Genomic DNA, 17290 nt, shown 5'->3' with positions numbered 1-17290 from the left:
ATACCACCAACATACTTTTCGCCCATCATGAGATTATGAAATGAGGAACGAGCAAATCTCCTCCTAATCAGAATAAATGGGAAACTAATACGAAAGCAGAAGTAGTTTAGTTTTTACCTCTGCAGAGTTAGTTTACAATTAACAATGCAGCACGGAATCGCGGGATGTGTGAGACTATTGTAAATCTTATTTCTGCATTTACTAATTGCGTCAAATACTCTATTAAACACAATTGTAAAGAACGAAAAGATAATATTGAAGTTAATTGATACAGATGGTTTCAACTATTGTTGTAATTCTGACCTTAAATCACTGTGCAGTAAATATAATACATTAACTTTTAATAGAATGCTGAATTACTACATTATTATAGAGAACTACATCAAAAAATAGCACAAAATTAAATGTAATAATTCACATTCTATGTATAAGCGTAACAGTCCTTTGTTAAAAACGTATCTTCACAATAGCATGTATGGTAAAAGGCTGCTGAAGTATGTTGTACCTCATACCTTCAATTGTATGCCAAAGGCTCTATGTAATCTAAAATCTTTGGCCGACATTAAAAGAAAAAAGCCTTCATTAATATGGTTAATAAGTGAAACTGTAAACTTGTAATTTCCTTAATTTAATCGGAAATGTACTAATTTAATTTAATTAAATATTTTTGTTTCAAAGCTCCTAAAACTTTTTGTGCCATTTTATTGTTTTTTTTTGCATATGAAGTTGTAACTTGTAATGTAATATGAATGCTATGCTTTCTATGTTGCCACTGTGTAGGATTAATAGAACCTTCTGATAACCCATATGGATTAGAAGGACCAAGTCTGTATATGCAAATAAAAGCAATCTATAATTAATTAAGTAAATACTATGCATTAATATGTCACAGAATCCGCAGCGAATTCATGAGGAACCCTTATTCCTAGAAACAAAGTTGAGAAACACTCAATTAGGCGGATGGAAAAAGTTAAATAAGTTTCGAAAGAAATGCTAAAGGTACACATTTGATGATTGATGACTAAAGAAAAAATTATGTGCCTCTATCCTGAAGATAAATGAAATCCTCTCCTGAAATTGCCAAACAGTAACTCGCGTTCACTTCACACTTCATACTGAAATATCACTGACAGACATGATGATAACTTTTGGTGATTCGTGTACCATTTCATCCACATATACTTATTACACTGCAAGCCGCCTACGGAGGTGTTTGGCAGGGGGTATTTTCTTTGATACCAAATCGTCCCTATCCGAATTGGTGGCCAATTTATTCCGTTACACCCTCAAAGGATCAAGAATTTGATCTTAAAAACATTACCATTCGCCACAATCCACTCTCTTTAGTTAACTAATCCTCTAAATCGACGCCAAATCGACCGTTCCACAACCCCTAACCAGTCACACCGCTCTGTGGCAGTAAGGAGAGAACTTCTGCACCCTCGCCATCAGCTATCTCACAGTCGGTCTCCGCTTTCACGCGGCGACCCTGAAAACCAATTCCTTTGGGTTTGCTCCCTCGATCGCTTTTATCCTCCCAAGAATCTTTCATCCCCTCCCCAACGCTTCCCTCTAATGGATATTGCCACTCGAATTTCTCCGCTCGGCACCTTTAATTTAATAAAGGAATTCTCTTCAGAGGACCCGTTCACACCTGCACCTATTTTTACCAGAAGTCGCCTTTGTCGACAAGCGTGATGAGTACAACAGGCAAACGGACCTCAACTGATCGTGAGTGTCTACAGTGTTAAGATCAAAACTTACTGGCAATTCATCCATATTACCCACATGCATTTCTTCATGCACTTGTACAGGCAAAGAGGTGTCAAGTATCTGGGAGTACTAGTACCAGGGATTCAAATAAATAAACTCTTTCTTCTCTTTCAGTTGCCTTTTTAAATAATAATAATTATAATATAGTTTCGGTAATATTTTATATAATTCTCCTGTTATTGGTCCTGAAATACATATGCGGCCCTAGCGCTGTATGAGTTGGCTAATGTGGCCCGGCGAGGTGAATGAGTTTGACACCCCTGGTCTATAGCGAACTCGCTCATCAAATAAAACGCACGGCCGCTTTCAGTCAAAACCTCCTCGGCGATTTTCCGAAATGAATTCCTCTTATTTCATACTAACTAAGGACAATTGGCCTGAAATCTAACCATTTGGTCGAGTAAGAATTCATGAAAGAATAAGGATACGGACTGTGAGATTTCCCCACTGGTTTTGCAGCGATCCTTGATCCTGTCCTAGTGCTGACACAATGACGCCCCTCATCTTTGATTTCATCACCAAAAAAGTGAATCCGATGAAACCGCAAATGTAAGCCCTACCCTAATAACGTAAGGATTTTCAAGAAGAGGTGTAAAGGATTTATATTGAAAAATTAATATCATTGCATTTTAAATATTCACTATCTAGTTTCATTGTGGTGATGTATTTTTCATTTACAATATTTTTGTTTTTTTTTTTTTGTATAAACTGTTACCACCTGGCAAATAGCCAACTTGTAACTTGTACAATATAGTAACAATAATAACAATGACCCATCCATAATTCTCAATGGTTAAATTGGAACGAATACGTCATAAAAATTAAGTTTAAATCTTGCTTTAAAGATTATTACAAGTTATTCGTCATTAATTATTTGCCTCCAATTTCATGTAACAGCAATCCTTTCTCCTCCTTTATGGCTCACTCCTCATTAAGTCATTTATTTTTTCGCTATTATTTAAATACACAAAATCGCTTAACGACTTGAGGCTTAGTTGCTAATGTCTCCCAAAAAAGGATACAGAAAACTACGTAATGCATTCAATTTGTTCAATTGGAATATGACTGTATATCACTTTATTTTTTTTTAATTTATAGTCCTGTATGAATCCGTCTGTCAACCGCGGAAAGTAGAGCAACTGTCGATACGATAAATAAATTTTCAAAAACAATGCGAGTAAGGTGTTCCAGGGTGCTATAAATTAGAGCGTTGTCATTGAAATTGAGAAAATAACTAGGTGCGCATAGGCTCTATTACTTAAAGTAAAATAATTTGAAAATATAATAATGAAAATAACTGGAGCAAATGTAACATCAGAAGTTTACCATTATACAATTAAATATGTTCAAAAACTCTGTCAGTAAAAACTCACTTTTAAAAAATTCCGTAAAACTTATCACTACTTTGATATGAAATCCGCTGACGGCGGGGATTCGGCGGAGGAAGCGCGATTGAGCAGTAAATAAAGGAAGCAATCTAAATCAACGGGTCTACTCATTAGCTAAGATAAAATGACGCCAAAAAATTCCATTGCGATACAACTCCTACACTCCACTATGTACTGAACTCAACTCGCGGGTTGAGATCATAGCATCGCAGCATACCTGGCCGGAAATTGGGAGATATACCTACGTTCAAATACTTGTCAATTCAAATGATTTTTAAGCGTAAAACTTTATTTTTACAGTATGTAAAAAAAGGAAGACCAAGATTATTACTTGAAGGCATAACTAGACAATAAAATTTCATACATAGACCTCAAAGGAGAGGAAGGTTCTCATGAAGAGAAATAAAAGCTGAATGCGAGAAGGGAGCGATATTTATAGACAACCCTATACACAAAAATCAATTATTTATTACAACACAGTAAGTAATGGGCGCTATTAAAACGTTCTCGTATTCCAGATGAGTGACTGAACAAATTAAACTGGCTAGGCAACTCGAATCCCAACAATATTATATCACTTCGCTCATCAAATGAAACGCAGGACAGCATTCAGCGAAAACTTGTGGCTCATTTTGTAGCATTGTGTGACGACGTCGTGAATAGCACAATTATTTTTGAGTAGGATGATACAAATGCCTTCCTGAATTAAAGCGTAGAACTCCATATTATTTGTTCTTCCATAAATGATGGAGCTGTGGGAAGAGGTTAGGGTGTTTTGTCCTTCCTCTAAGTCTAGAGGATCTTCGTCGAGGAGAGAAGTGACAGGGTTTGGGGTTAAAGTGGTGATACGAGTGCCCATCTTGCCCCGCATATCTCTGCTCTAGAAAACGCGCGAAAGGGGGGAGCAGGAGCGCCTTAACGGTTGGGAGTGACGAACGAGTAAATATCGTCGAAAATCTCTGTCCCCTGCTGACCTTTTTGACGGGAGCTCTAGCAAAAGGATCTTGAGTGGGTGAAGAATAGAGGTTAGAATGCCAAAAATGCCTTTTGGAACAAATAAACATCGAAAATTTGACAAGGAATATTTCCTGTTGTTTTCTTATAGTTTTTCGCTTCAGCTTCACACATTCTCAAGCTTCCACAGGTCAGAATCATGGAGAGACTATAAAGTGCGGGCTAGTACGCCACTAATACGCTCTAGCATATTGCGCATATTTTTTTGCGTGTCAACATGAATAGTAAGGTAAGGCTTTATTATTCCTTAAGAAATTTTATCTTGGCCTGATATCCGATTTCAGTACGTGCTTGATAACTCATAATAAAATGTACATAGTAGCTGTAGTCTACTGTTAGAAAATTCCCAATTTGCATTCACTTAAATTTAACGAGAAAGCGTCGGCATAGTGGCATTGTTGAACTGGTATTATTTTGAGGGCGCATAACGGATTTTACAAGTGGGCGGTAAAACGTTGCTTAAAGTGAATCGCTATTTTGTTCTTTCATCCTCAGTAGTGAGATTTTTGTTGAATGAACTTTTCTATGAAGGATAGTATAGCCTTTCCGATGCAGCATTTAAAAATGAGGAAAATCAGATAAATAAAATGTGGATCTCTTTCATCACTAACCATCGTGTGGACTTTTTTTCAATTCTAGTACGCATTAATCCACGAACAACTATTTTCATGAGGTGGATATTATCAAGTTTTTATTATGCGAAGATAACTGTTTATACTCACTTGGAATTATCGAAGTGTTACTTCATGCGTCATCCTATCGTTAGAATGGGATCATAAACGTGGTACTTTCAAGCCTGTCGAGTGAACGGCGGTGAAATTCACATTCAACTATTGTGAGCATTGGTACCTTGCCTTTTACGGGAAACGAAACATTGGTTTATATTTGGAAAAGAATTACAAAACCATTACGTTCTAAACTTGTATTTTATCAAATGGCGTCCAAAATTGGTAACGTAAAAATCGGTAAAAGATATGATGCTTAACGTGATACATGTTTTCAATCATTTAATTTTGATACATTTTTTTAAAGCCACAATCTAATAATAATTTTAGAGTCATATTGTAATCACCTTCAGTGCGCGGAACACTGAAAATAACTCATCATCATCTCTAGTCTACAATCCTAAAATTCCCCTTATCATGAGCAGGATATTATTAAGTTTTTAGTACGGGAAGATAACGGTTTATACTCAAATGGGATTATAGGAGTGTTTCTTCGTGCGTCATCCTATAGTTAGAATGGGATCACAAATTCCTAAGATTTTGATTTCCTAATATTCTGATTTCCTAAGATTCCCCTTATCCTACTATGTCAGACGCAGCTCTCAACTCAGTTCTCATATAAGCTAATCTTTTCACATCTACGTATTTCTTCTCTTTCACATCCTTCTTTACTTGTTCCATACATTTTATTCGAGGTCTTTCTTTTCCGTTCTTACCATCTATTTTTTCCAACTTATCAGTCTAAACGTAAGTGGCAAACTTCCTTTTACTTATCCTTAACCTCATGAACATATTATGCTACGCTAGCTTATGGACACTTATGAATGTAGATGGGCGGGCGAATAACCTCTTTAGACGGCTAACCAAACACTAGTGGTCGGGTCATCCTCTCCTATTTCTCGCTACCCTTCTCCTTACGGATATTCAGCGGACCACCCTCTTCTAAAATCTTTGTCGCTTTTGAGAAAAAAAATTGGTTGGCAATTTCCTCTCACAAAGGGTCTTTTAAACGTTTCTCACGTAATCATTCCATTTTCCGCCCTTAAATGCCCTTCCGTCCTTCTTACCCGCCCTCTTTTCTCGCCTTTCCACAATCGCTTCCCATACATAAGGGATCCACCCACGTCGACAGTGTCGTAACCCTAGAAGTTTCAGAATTCCATAAAACTCCCCGAGAAATGCCATAGAAAACTACCATTCTCCTCCCCCTTTATTCCACTAAACGCTTTTCCCATCGGAGGGTATGCGACGACAGAGAGGAAAACGACTCCTCTGGCTGAAAAGGGAATCTTGAGGTCGGAGAATAAAGCGCCGGGGGGAGGACGGACCTTTTAAAAACCCATGTTATATCACCATTCGGGGCTTTTTCTTTTCTTTCTTCCCCTCTCTTCCTCCTTCACATTTATGGTTAGAGAACCTCCCCAATTTTTATTTTTACTCGATTCATACCGAATTTCGAGTGTGTTACAGTATGCGGGGTCGAGGCGGGCTGGACCATTTTTCCGCGGGCACTCGGGCGGCCGGAAAGAAGAGATGAATGGGAGCGGAGGCACTTGTGGAACAGAGGGGAGAAAGACAAATATTAGGACGTCTCTGGTGAGTTAGGGAAAAATAGCTAGCCTTGTCGCCCACCCCCCACTCAGGAATCCGTCAGAGAACACGGCCTCTGGGCCGAGAGGGGTGGGGGCGTTGGGTTTGGTATGGGTCGAACTACGGTTAAAAGGTGAAAAAGAAAGGGGGGCGGTTGGGTGGCGCGTGGTTGACGCGAAGGAGACAGCTAAGGTCCAGGCTTAAAGACGTCGCTCATTCTTCCCAAGAATTGGCAGGCTACTTCCACCTTCGGTAACTCGTGAAAGGGACAACTGCATGAATTATTATTATTAGGTGCACAACTAAGTTCTCGCTGTTTTTATTAATGAAAGAACAACTTTACAACAAAAAAGTTGTTATAAATGAATCATTCAAAGTATTTTCTATCGCTAGCTGCAACTTTTTCCCATCTTTCTGGCAGAGTTTAATTTACTACTTTAGAGTTTAATTCCGTTACGGGAAGAGGTGCACATCTTATAAGGCCATCCACAAATCAAGCCTTTTTTTTAGGTCTTCATGTTAGTGAAACTGCTGATTGTGCACCTACACATGTGCCATCGAACGGAACGAGTGATAATCGGACGGCGCAATATCTGAGGAATATAGCGAGGGGATTAAGACTTCCTATTTGAGTTTTTCCAGGTAGGTTATGTTTTTAGCGGGTTTGGCAACATGAGGTCGAGCGTTGTCATACTTTAGAATCACTTTGTCGTGCCTCTGCTCGTATCGTGGCCGTTTTTCGTGCAGTACACCGCAAAAGTCAAGAATGCACAAATTGTGCGAAAATTCCACAGAGAAAAATATCATACGCCTTGACCGGGATTCGAATCCGGATCACCCGATATCCGGTCGAGTGCTTTAGCCAGTTACGCTACCCAGGCTTGTCAGGCTTGGCGTGTCTTGTTCGGCATTGTCCACAAATCTCCGCAAAGGCGAAAGACTCATTAGCTTAACTAGACGAAGATTAAAGACTTGACCGGAAATCGAATCCCATTCAAGGCGAATTATTTTTGTCTCTGTGGAATGTTCCCCCTATTATTAATGAAGTATTTTATTGATTAACGTTGGTTTCAATGGATAATTTAAGAATTATTCTGGTAGTCTCCCCTCCCTTCATTGTCTTCCTTCTTAAAATACACATTAAGATCTACTGTCTTTCATTCTATCTAAAAATCCAATTCTCTTATTTTCTCTCCCTCGTTTAACCAACCCCCTACCCTCAAACATATGTTTCAGCATCCCCTCCCTGATTAATACTCGCTACATCCATACACTTAAGAAGCATCCTGGCAACCTCACATTTCTTCATGTACTTCCCTCTTCAATTCACAGTAAAGCCTACCCACTGCCATTAATCTAAATATCAAATTCTTTTCCTTCCTCTTCCTCGTTAACCGAACGTTCTACCCTCTAACACTGTATTCAACATCCCCTTCCGACTAAGTACTCGTTCCATCCTTATCTTCTGTCTCCTCCGTATCTCATCTAAAAGCTGCCCCTCTCCCCCACCATGTCCTGCACTTCGTCATTCCTCCTCCTCTCCGTCCACTTCACCTTCTCCTTCCTTCTCCACGCCCACATCCCGATCGCCTCGTCTACTCTCGTCCTCCTTCCTAAGTGTCCATTTTCCGCCGAGTAAAGCGCTACACACTAGTGTAATGTCATTTGAAATGTGTCACCTGATGATGAAGCTCCAGCATTGAAATCCGGAATGTGCAAGTTTTTTCTTTGCCCATTTTGGATTGTAAAATTTACTGTCACAATAAATACATTTGGCGAATCCAATTCTTCTAAACGAAACGGCACTAGTTTTGAATCTCCGATAGTGAAGGATTAAACGGTTGCAATACCTATTCTTCTTTCCACTATACAATGAAATAAAATACGCAGATTAATTAAACATCATTTCAACACAAATATTACAACGCAAAACGTAATTTTAAATTTTAAGCCGAAGTAAGCAAATGGAACGCTGAAATGAAGAATTTAATTACGTCGGAAAAAATAACTAAATAACATAGTGAACATGCAAATTCTACTCAGCGAGGGGGTGAGAATAGCCATCAACATTCAGATTACTCCGGGAGATAGTGTAGTATTGTGAGACAGTAGACCCTTGCCTTCTTGTGGCGGCCCAGGCACAATAAGCAGAAATGGGGAAGATGTGGAGAAAGGGAGGAGATGAGTGAAGGGAAAAATACGAAGACTTCAAGTGGGGGTCCCCTTCTTTCACGGCAGAGTCTTCCACGGACGCCAACAGCAAAAATGCCTGGAGTGGTTGAGGGACGAGACGACAAGAGGTCACCTTCGAAAGGGGACAGCGCATACCTATGCCTACCCAACACAATCCCTAGCTGGAAGCTGAGCTGAGCAGAAACTATGACTGAGGTGCTCTATAGCACCTTCTCATCCCCGCCACTTCCTCCTCCTTTGGGCTCCAGTTTTCTGTAGAATGGGTGTCGCTAATCCACTCCTCCTCTCATATACAGGAAAAATGGAAAAGGAAAGCGAGGAGAGGACATGGGACAGAATGGTAGAACGAGAGTTCTCGGGTCGTACTTAAGATTCGAAAAAAATAACATCTTTAAGCCGTCGTGCAAGTTGTCACCGATGAATGCTGCAGCTCTTGACGCACGACCTATTGGCATCCTCGGTAGAGGACCAGATTGTGCATTCGAACTAAGGCGCATATTTAAGGCGGTGATAGCCAATAGGCACTCGCACAATCGCATGGATGAGCTGAGCAAAATCGCCGCCAGGACGGAAGATGTCATTACCCCGGTATATAGGAGTTTGGAAGAATGACTAGAAAAGCTATAACGGCGATGATGATCACATAGGAGCATAATAACATTGGCTTCGAATCTCGTAGATAGTAAACTAATTTTATCGTCAAGTTAGGACAGAAGAATAGCTAATAGATGCAATAGATCTCCTTCATCTAGTTAATAAGTGTTTGAAATAATTTTTGCAAAGAGTAAAACTGCGATAATTATTATACAGCAGCATAATGGTGACTATGTTTTTAGCTCTCCAAGTTCGAAAATTATTTTCACAGTCAAACTAGGAAGAAAATAAATAGATTTCCACACATCAGTGTCCAGTAGTTGGAAATAATAAAGACGTAGACTTAGCATAAACTGCGATTATTATCGGACACGAACATAAAGACGGCAATGGATTGATTCCTCGTAGTAAATAAATTAATTTACTAATAGAATCCCGTATCCCAGTATATATGAGTTCGAGCGAATAGTTGCATAGACTAAAACTGCGATGATAGTCAAAAAGGAACATAGACGACAATGGCTCCATATCACTTACTTGTTAGTTAATTAAATGGTTTCACAGTCAACAAGGACAAAACATTGCGAAATCCGTTATCAGTATATATCATTTAGATATCGTTAAAAATCAAGTTGTGCGGAAATGTCAGTTTTTTTTATTTACATAAATATCGAGCATTTCCACAAACAATTAACACCTGAATCCATCAATTTTATTTTCCAGTTCAAGTTTTCCTAGACGATATTAGGGTAATTGAAAAGCAATTAAGATACCCCTCTAAGAATATACATCATCGTTATCATACTAGAGAAATCGCTCAAATACAGCACTCACAACGCACTGAAATAAAATTTCTTTAAAGGAAAAATCACACACTTTGACTTAAATCGATGGAAAGACAAATGATTTTCGTATAAAAATACTTAAACACCATTCTTCGATAGTAGAAAGTACCATGGGCGTACCCAGCGAGGGGCAGGGGGGGGGCAGCTGCACCCCTAGAAGCAAAAATCGCAAAAGTCTTTAAGCAAAATCAGTACTGAATTGAAACGAAAGTGTTCAATTTCCTTTGAACCCACGAAAAATGATATGTACTTATTAGTATAAGTGATGTAACTATAATAAAACTATTTTTCAAGGAAATAACCTTACAAACTAATAAAGCGCTGTTATAATTTTCTTAAAATGCTGGTTTCATTCACCTTTTCCATGCTAAAATTTCACAACTTGGCTTGCCTCCCCCAAGACCATGGCTTGCCCCCCCCCCCCCAGTTATGATCCTGGGTACGCCCTTGGAAAGTACATTCTTTCAAATCATTCCGTCCTCCCGTTCCGTTTCCCGGGTGATCTACTCCTCCAAAAATTATATTTATCAATCATCATATTCATTTCTATTGTAATTTTCAAGCTGAGTTCCCACATTTCTATTGCCTTCTCCATCGCACCTGCCCTGCTTAGGTCTCTCTGAAATTTATAAAATTTCCACCTATGCCATAAAAAATTAATGACGGAGTTTACAAATATTATATGGAAATATAGGCATTAGGTTATTAGAAAAAAACATTTTCGATAAAAAATGTCAATAGTCATGATTTGGCAACGTATAGATGCCAAGTATCGGTTCTATTGAGCTAATATTGTGGCAGCTCTTCACACAAGGGGATTAAAATAGCAATACCGTATTCATACCCCCACACACTATTTTTTTGTCCATTTCCTTTTCTATCGAATTTTATCGCACAATTGCCTCGAACGGTAAGTTTTTAATACGCCCACTTTTCGGCATCATGAAAGAAGATCCCCTTCTCAATTTTTGGCAAGTATTAACACCAGGATGACGGGAATACAGCCGTAACCATAAGGATAGGGCTCGGGCTATTTTCATCTATAAGTTTTCTAGCTTCATGCACATTTTTGTCATCAAGAAGTCTAATTTTTCGGTATGGTTTGGTAAAGACGGGAGAGAATAAAATAATTAACCGCCAATCATATTCCTCGGACAAATGTATATGAGCTGAATGAAATTGGATAGCTTCGGAAGGAAATACGAAGGAATAGGGAACCTTCTCCTGATTTCGGCAACCTGCAAATCAGGAGAATCTTCCTCATGGAAGAGTAGCATACGAATGGCATCAAAAGGTTTAAAATAATGCTCTTAATATATTCTGATGTATAACTATTTCATTAAATAAATATCTTTGGTCTGAACCCTCCATTTTATTCCCAAGCAATAATTATATTCCTGAAAATTTCCAGCTATTCCTTTCCGCGTGTTTTCGTAGGCATCCTCTCCCATAAATTTCCTGTTTTTTCCGCCATCTTGAGGAATTCGCTAGAATTATACGCATTTAGGTAAATCAATAATTTTCATGAAATTTTTAATATATTCTCTATTTATAGGACAATTATTTTTTTCTTCTTCTCTTGAGTTCGTTTAATACATGTTAAAATATTTCCTGGAGTTTAGGTCAACTTATGTTATGCAAATTTAAGTTATAGCCAAGGCTTGTTTATTTAAAACCATCAGGGCTTAACTTTGTACATATTTATCAATGTACTGCATTAAAGTTAAGTTGCAAAGTTAAGCCCTGATGATGGTTTTAAATAAACAGAAACGTTGGCTATAACTTGTTTGCATAACATACGTTGACCTAAACTCCAGGAAATATTTTAACATATATTTATAGGACTTCATCGAATGACGGCCAAAACATAAGCTTTCTTTCCATAGTTTATGGGAATTATATTTGAAATTCTACATTTTCCATAGGCTTTTACTACGATACTTCAGCGGAAAGGAAAAATGTTGATTAATGCAAGAATAATTACTTTGATTTGAAAAAAAATCAGATGCAAGGTGAATAATTATAAACCAATAATGATAAAAATAAAACTTAGTCTTATTTGGCTCGTCAGTCTTATTTGTGAATATTTGGCCAATGGATGTTATCATTGAATTACAACCACGCCAGTGAAATACACTACGGTCGTCTCAAATACACGTTAAATGCATTGTCTTCGAGAATGGATATTAAATTATCCACGTTCTTCCTATCCCAATTTTCCTTTTTAACCTCTATTGATATCGTCTACGATGTAAAACCCTTAATTAATAAAATACGCATTGTTTTGAATCGAAAAATCGCATCAATCACTAAATCATTCATTGACGTGACCATCTCCTAAAAAAAGAAATTCAATGTAACTTTTCGTTATAATAACTTTCAAAGAATTCTAATTCAGCAAGTTGGTTGGCTTTGATAAGAATAACAAAAAAATTCAAATATGCTTTCTTCCAACAATGACAAAAATTGTTAGTTGGAGTCGGCGCCACTGACCTGGAGCCATATTACCTTAAGCCGTATGCATTGAACATTCCCCGTAGTGGAGAGAAAAAATTTTCGTGAGCATCGCGATGTGTTAGCTTCGACGAACATCAACATTTGGAGTTAAATAATTGGAAAGTTTCTCACTCCTTCAAATCATCATTATCAAATCATTTCGGCAGACGTAAATTTAAATTCCAAACTACGGAGGATTTTAATTCCCTTGAAATAATTCGTAGGTCTCATACCCTCCGTCCCAATTCCGAATATATCCTCTTCCCATAAGCATAACGTAGTTTTCAATCTCCCGCTCTATTTTTAAAGCAACCGCTTAGTACCGCTTCGAGAACACGAACGACCTGTGTCGCTACTTGAAGGAGCTTCATGCGCCAGGAGGAGTGCATTCTCAGGCAGTAATTTCCGTTATTCCGAAGCGATTTATGGAGAAAAAAAACATCATTTGCCCTAAAATTCGTCCCTTCAACGTAACTGAATCACACAGTCTTGGTGATAAGTCAAATTTATTCGTGTATCATCTATCCGCAAGGCAGCAGCACTAGTGTTATCTATCATCTCTTCATTGTACTTTCTCAAGATTTAAAGGCCGGTTTTCAGCGCGGTGAACCAGCCTTCTTCGAATGGCATATTTCTGATTTCGATTTCTGAAGTTTTAAATGACGTTTTACTTTGATTTTTACAAAATATGAGTTTTCGCACAATAAAAATTTTTAAATAACCTTTGTTTTTGGCATGATATATTACTCTTCGGCAGTTACTGCCTGTGGCATAACTAGGAATTTCATTTGTGGGGGGTCCATAACCAGAGGGGAAATTTATGGAAAAACAGTAAAATGTAGAGGGTTTTAACCTACTTAAAACACGTTTTATAATCGAAAAAACTTAATTTGTCAAAGAGATTTTTGTAAATTCATTATTTTTCAATATTTTTATTTCTATTCTGAAGCAAAGTAACTGAGCAAAGTAACATTTCGGGGGGGGTCCCCCCTCACCTCGCCACAGGTTACTGCGTGTGGAACAGCTGTTTACCATCACTGATCTCGCGAAAAATATATTATGGCCCCCAGATAAGTGCATTCAAAATAACTAAAATAATTTTTTAACTTTGAGTTACATATAAATGAATTGGCATATCAAATATTTCTATAGATTCAAGAAAGAGTGCATGTACCACACAAAATTACTTCTACTAGTTTCTTCAATTAGCAAAACATTAACATTTTCACTAAGTAAATTTAAATAATTAACAGTAAATATAAAATTATATTTTTACAACATAATTGTGCACACAATGTCAGATCTTGATCGGCAGTAGTAAGAGTGGGCTTCAGCTCACTCAACATCAGCACTATCTTCATAAAAAAGTTCAATATCTGAAAGAAATTGAAGTTACTCTAAATCCCACATACCTAAGAAATCAATAGTATGCACATATTATAGTTTGATTACACAGGCCAGCCGTTCCCAGCCTTTTTTTCCTCCTGTATCCCTCCATATTACTTATATTGTATCCATATAACATATATAACTTATATTGTACCCCCAAAAAAGTGATACTTTTTCATTCAACATTATATTATTGTATATTTACTATCCCTGGTCCCCCTGGATATTTTTCCCAAACAGTATAAGGCTTGCAATCCAGCTACCACAATGGAAGGGTTAACGAGTTACTTTCCTTTATCACCAGATTGCGGGCATGTCAATGCCGACCCAAAATAGATTTTACAACACCTCACTTGTTGGTTATTTTGCATTAAAAAAAGGTAGTCAATCAAACATGCAGCTTTTATCTCCTAACATCTTCCATGTGTATCTTATTCCATTCTCCAATCCCAGAAGTGCTCCTGCCCTTTCCCTCACTGACTATGGATTTCCAAACCCATGTTAGTGCTTGATTTTTCTTTCCTTTTGACAGTTCTTAAGCCTTTCTCTAGTTCAGGGGTCTTCAACCCTTTTTAACATTTTTTTCGTAAGCACTCATGCACTACATATTAATGTGTAAGTCAGTTTCTAATAGGGTAGTTTCCTTCATCAAAGAAAACGAAAGGCATTGATTGCGATTCCTTACCCACCATTAGTGTATTCATAATATACAAATTATTTTGTTTTAGAAATACGGGTTTAGACGAATGGCAATGGTCAATTTTTATCCTCATTTGAAAAAGGTCAGATTGGTGCCCATGCGATGCCACTCCACGTGACTTCACAGGGACCTAGTTTCTATTCGAGTAGATAGGATTTATACATCGTCTGAGATTACCAATGCATGCATGAGGCACAGAGCTCAGGGAAACATGTCTTAATAATCACTTATTAAAACCGGCTAAGGTTGGAAAGTTTTCTTTTATATAAGGTATACCTTTATAAGGTAATCCTTATTTAAGCCAAGTGCTACCAGCTAGGGTACTCTGCTACCTGCTAGCATCCTGCGTCGTATCAGTGCTCAAAGCCTCACTCCAAGGTCACCTCACTTGCGGCAGTGGGAACCAGAACAACGTCACACGGAGTTTTCCCGGCATTCATACTTAGCCGTCGCGTTTTTCGTGTGCTTGAAAATTTTCACTTTTCATTTAATTGCGAAAAATAGATATCGTCATTTAAAAATCTAAAAGCGTGAAATACGTACTCCAGGAGTGATAATCTTTCGATTTAGGCATTAAAAAAATAATAGGAAATCACCCTATTAACTTGATTATCACAATCCTTTCTTTGTACTGCCTATATGGTTTCAGTCTTTCTCCTCATTCCTTCTTTCAGCAAGTATCCAGATTTTTCAATCTTATTGGCATCATCGGAGTTTATGACTCTGTAACCAACACTCCAGTGCTCAAATGATCCCAACAAATTCATTCTTTTCTCTGTAATGAGAACTACCTCCAATTTCAAAAAATTGATACCCAAGTCGTCCATACACCCCTTATAAACTCACCTTCTATTTACATATACAGAATTCGACACTTTTGATTGGTGTTTTTTCTCCAGCTGGTACTAGTAGTCCTCACTCAAAGATCCTAGATTGTTTTCAAATTTTATCAGGAAGGATGCCATCACATCAGGGATGTCATCTTCTAGGGATGGTTAAGTGATACTTCACTAAATCCTCCCAGGTCTCAATATTTTCACCAATTCCAATTCCATGACCTCCAGCAACTGATGCCAATCTTCAACACCTAGGAAGCACTGAAACCTGTGCCTCTCTGGAGAGGATCCTAGTAGTAAATTCTCAAAAATCAATAAAATAGTTCGTTTTTTTCTAAAATTTAGAGGCACAAGACATTGAACCAGCCTGTGGACTGGGAGTTAAGCTTTCCAACTGTACAAAATGTGACTGAAATACATGTGAATTATTCAATGGTCCATGAATTTTTGCATCAATAAATCAATATTAATTCATATGACTTGAAATCAAACAATAATGAAAGGAAATCATAAGCATGCAGGAGGAACCAAGAACTGAGCACTTCTATTTTTACAATCAAATAATTTTGATTTCGAAATGAGATGTTTGTCATGCACAAGAAGCCTAAGATATACCATTACACCAGCCAACCAACAACAGTAGAACTACACCTTCCATTAATTCAACACCAAAGTACAAGCAGGGACGGAATAAGCATCAAATTTGGGAAGGGGGTCATGACCTGGGTACCCAGACGTCTGGGGAGCATGGAAAACCTCCCGGATATGAGAGTAGGCAGTGCCATAGGCGGATCCAGGGGGGGGGCACGGGGGCACGTGCCCCCCCCCCAGACCCTTAAAAATATGCTAGAGGTTTAATACGGTCCCATTATCATTTCGTTCGTTTTGTATGACGAGGTATCCTTGTGCCCCCCCCTGAACAAAATCCTGGATACGGCCTTGCTTGTGCCCCTCCCAGAAAGAAATCCTGGATCCGCCCCTGGGCAGTGCTATGTTCTACAATAAATATGACTCAAACTTCTCTCACGTTTGGGACTTCACTCACCTTTGGGACTTCTCTCACCTTTGGGACATTTTCATATACACTCCCTTTACTCCTTTAAAAGGATATAAAAACTATTGAACCAATATAAAAATTTTATAAAATTTGGGAGGGCATGACCCCTTTCACTCCCCCTAAATCCTCCCCATATAGGCACAAGTTTGATGCGGCAATGACGAATTCATAACTTCCACGGGGCATAACTCCCTTAATAAACTTAAATTTACAGATTTCATACTCGGAGTAACTAATGGAAATGTAGTAGATGTCATAAATCAGAACAAAAAATTGTTAAATATGGTAACTTATTAAATGTATCAGCAACACTATATGCGAAATATAAAAGTTTAAAGTAATTTTTACCGTAATTATAAGTTCATTTCTTAAGGCCAAACACTCTTCTACGATAACTCGGAGTCACCTCATGGAAAGTCAAGGTATAGCAAGTGGTAGTCAAATTTTCATGCGCAGAAAAGAACCGAGTGTGAAGAAAGGATATTTCACACATCGTCTATATTGTCAGTCATTCATTATCACCATTATTGAGTTAACATTAACGTTCAAATTAACTCCTATCATCACGAGGGCATTCTTCAATCACAATTACTTCATCCCTTCTTCAGCAAACTATTTCAATTTTTGACGCCAGTCGACTCTGGAATCAATCAAGCGCATTCATTGACATTATCTCAAGGTTCATTTATA

The 17290-nt window shown here is 38.0% G+C and overlaps 1 long non-coding RNA gene across 1 annotated transcript; it reads right to left on the bottom strand.

Moving 5' to 3' along the window:
- Positions 1-13609: 13609 nt before the first annotated feature.
- On the bottom strand, positions 13610-17237 carry LOC124166936. The gene is made up of 3 exons (XR_006866545.1): positions 16949-17237; positions 15554-15833; positions 13610-13994 (listed from the first exon to the last, which is right to left on the bottom strand). It is a non-coding gene; the product is annotated as an uncharacterized LOC124166936 (long non-coding RNA).
- Between the last annotated feature and the right edge of the window lie 53 nt (positions 17238-17290).

Source organism: Ischnura elegans, chromosome 10, assembly GCF_921293095.1.
Source record: "Ischnura elegans chromosome 10, ioIscEleg1.1, whole genome shotgun sequence".
Classification (NCBI taxonomy): Eukaryota; Metazoa; Arthropoda; class Insecta; order Odonata; family Coenagrionidae; genus Ischnura; species Ischnura elegans.
This window is presented reverse-complemented; position numbering and strand designations above follow the sequence as displayed.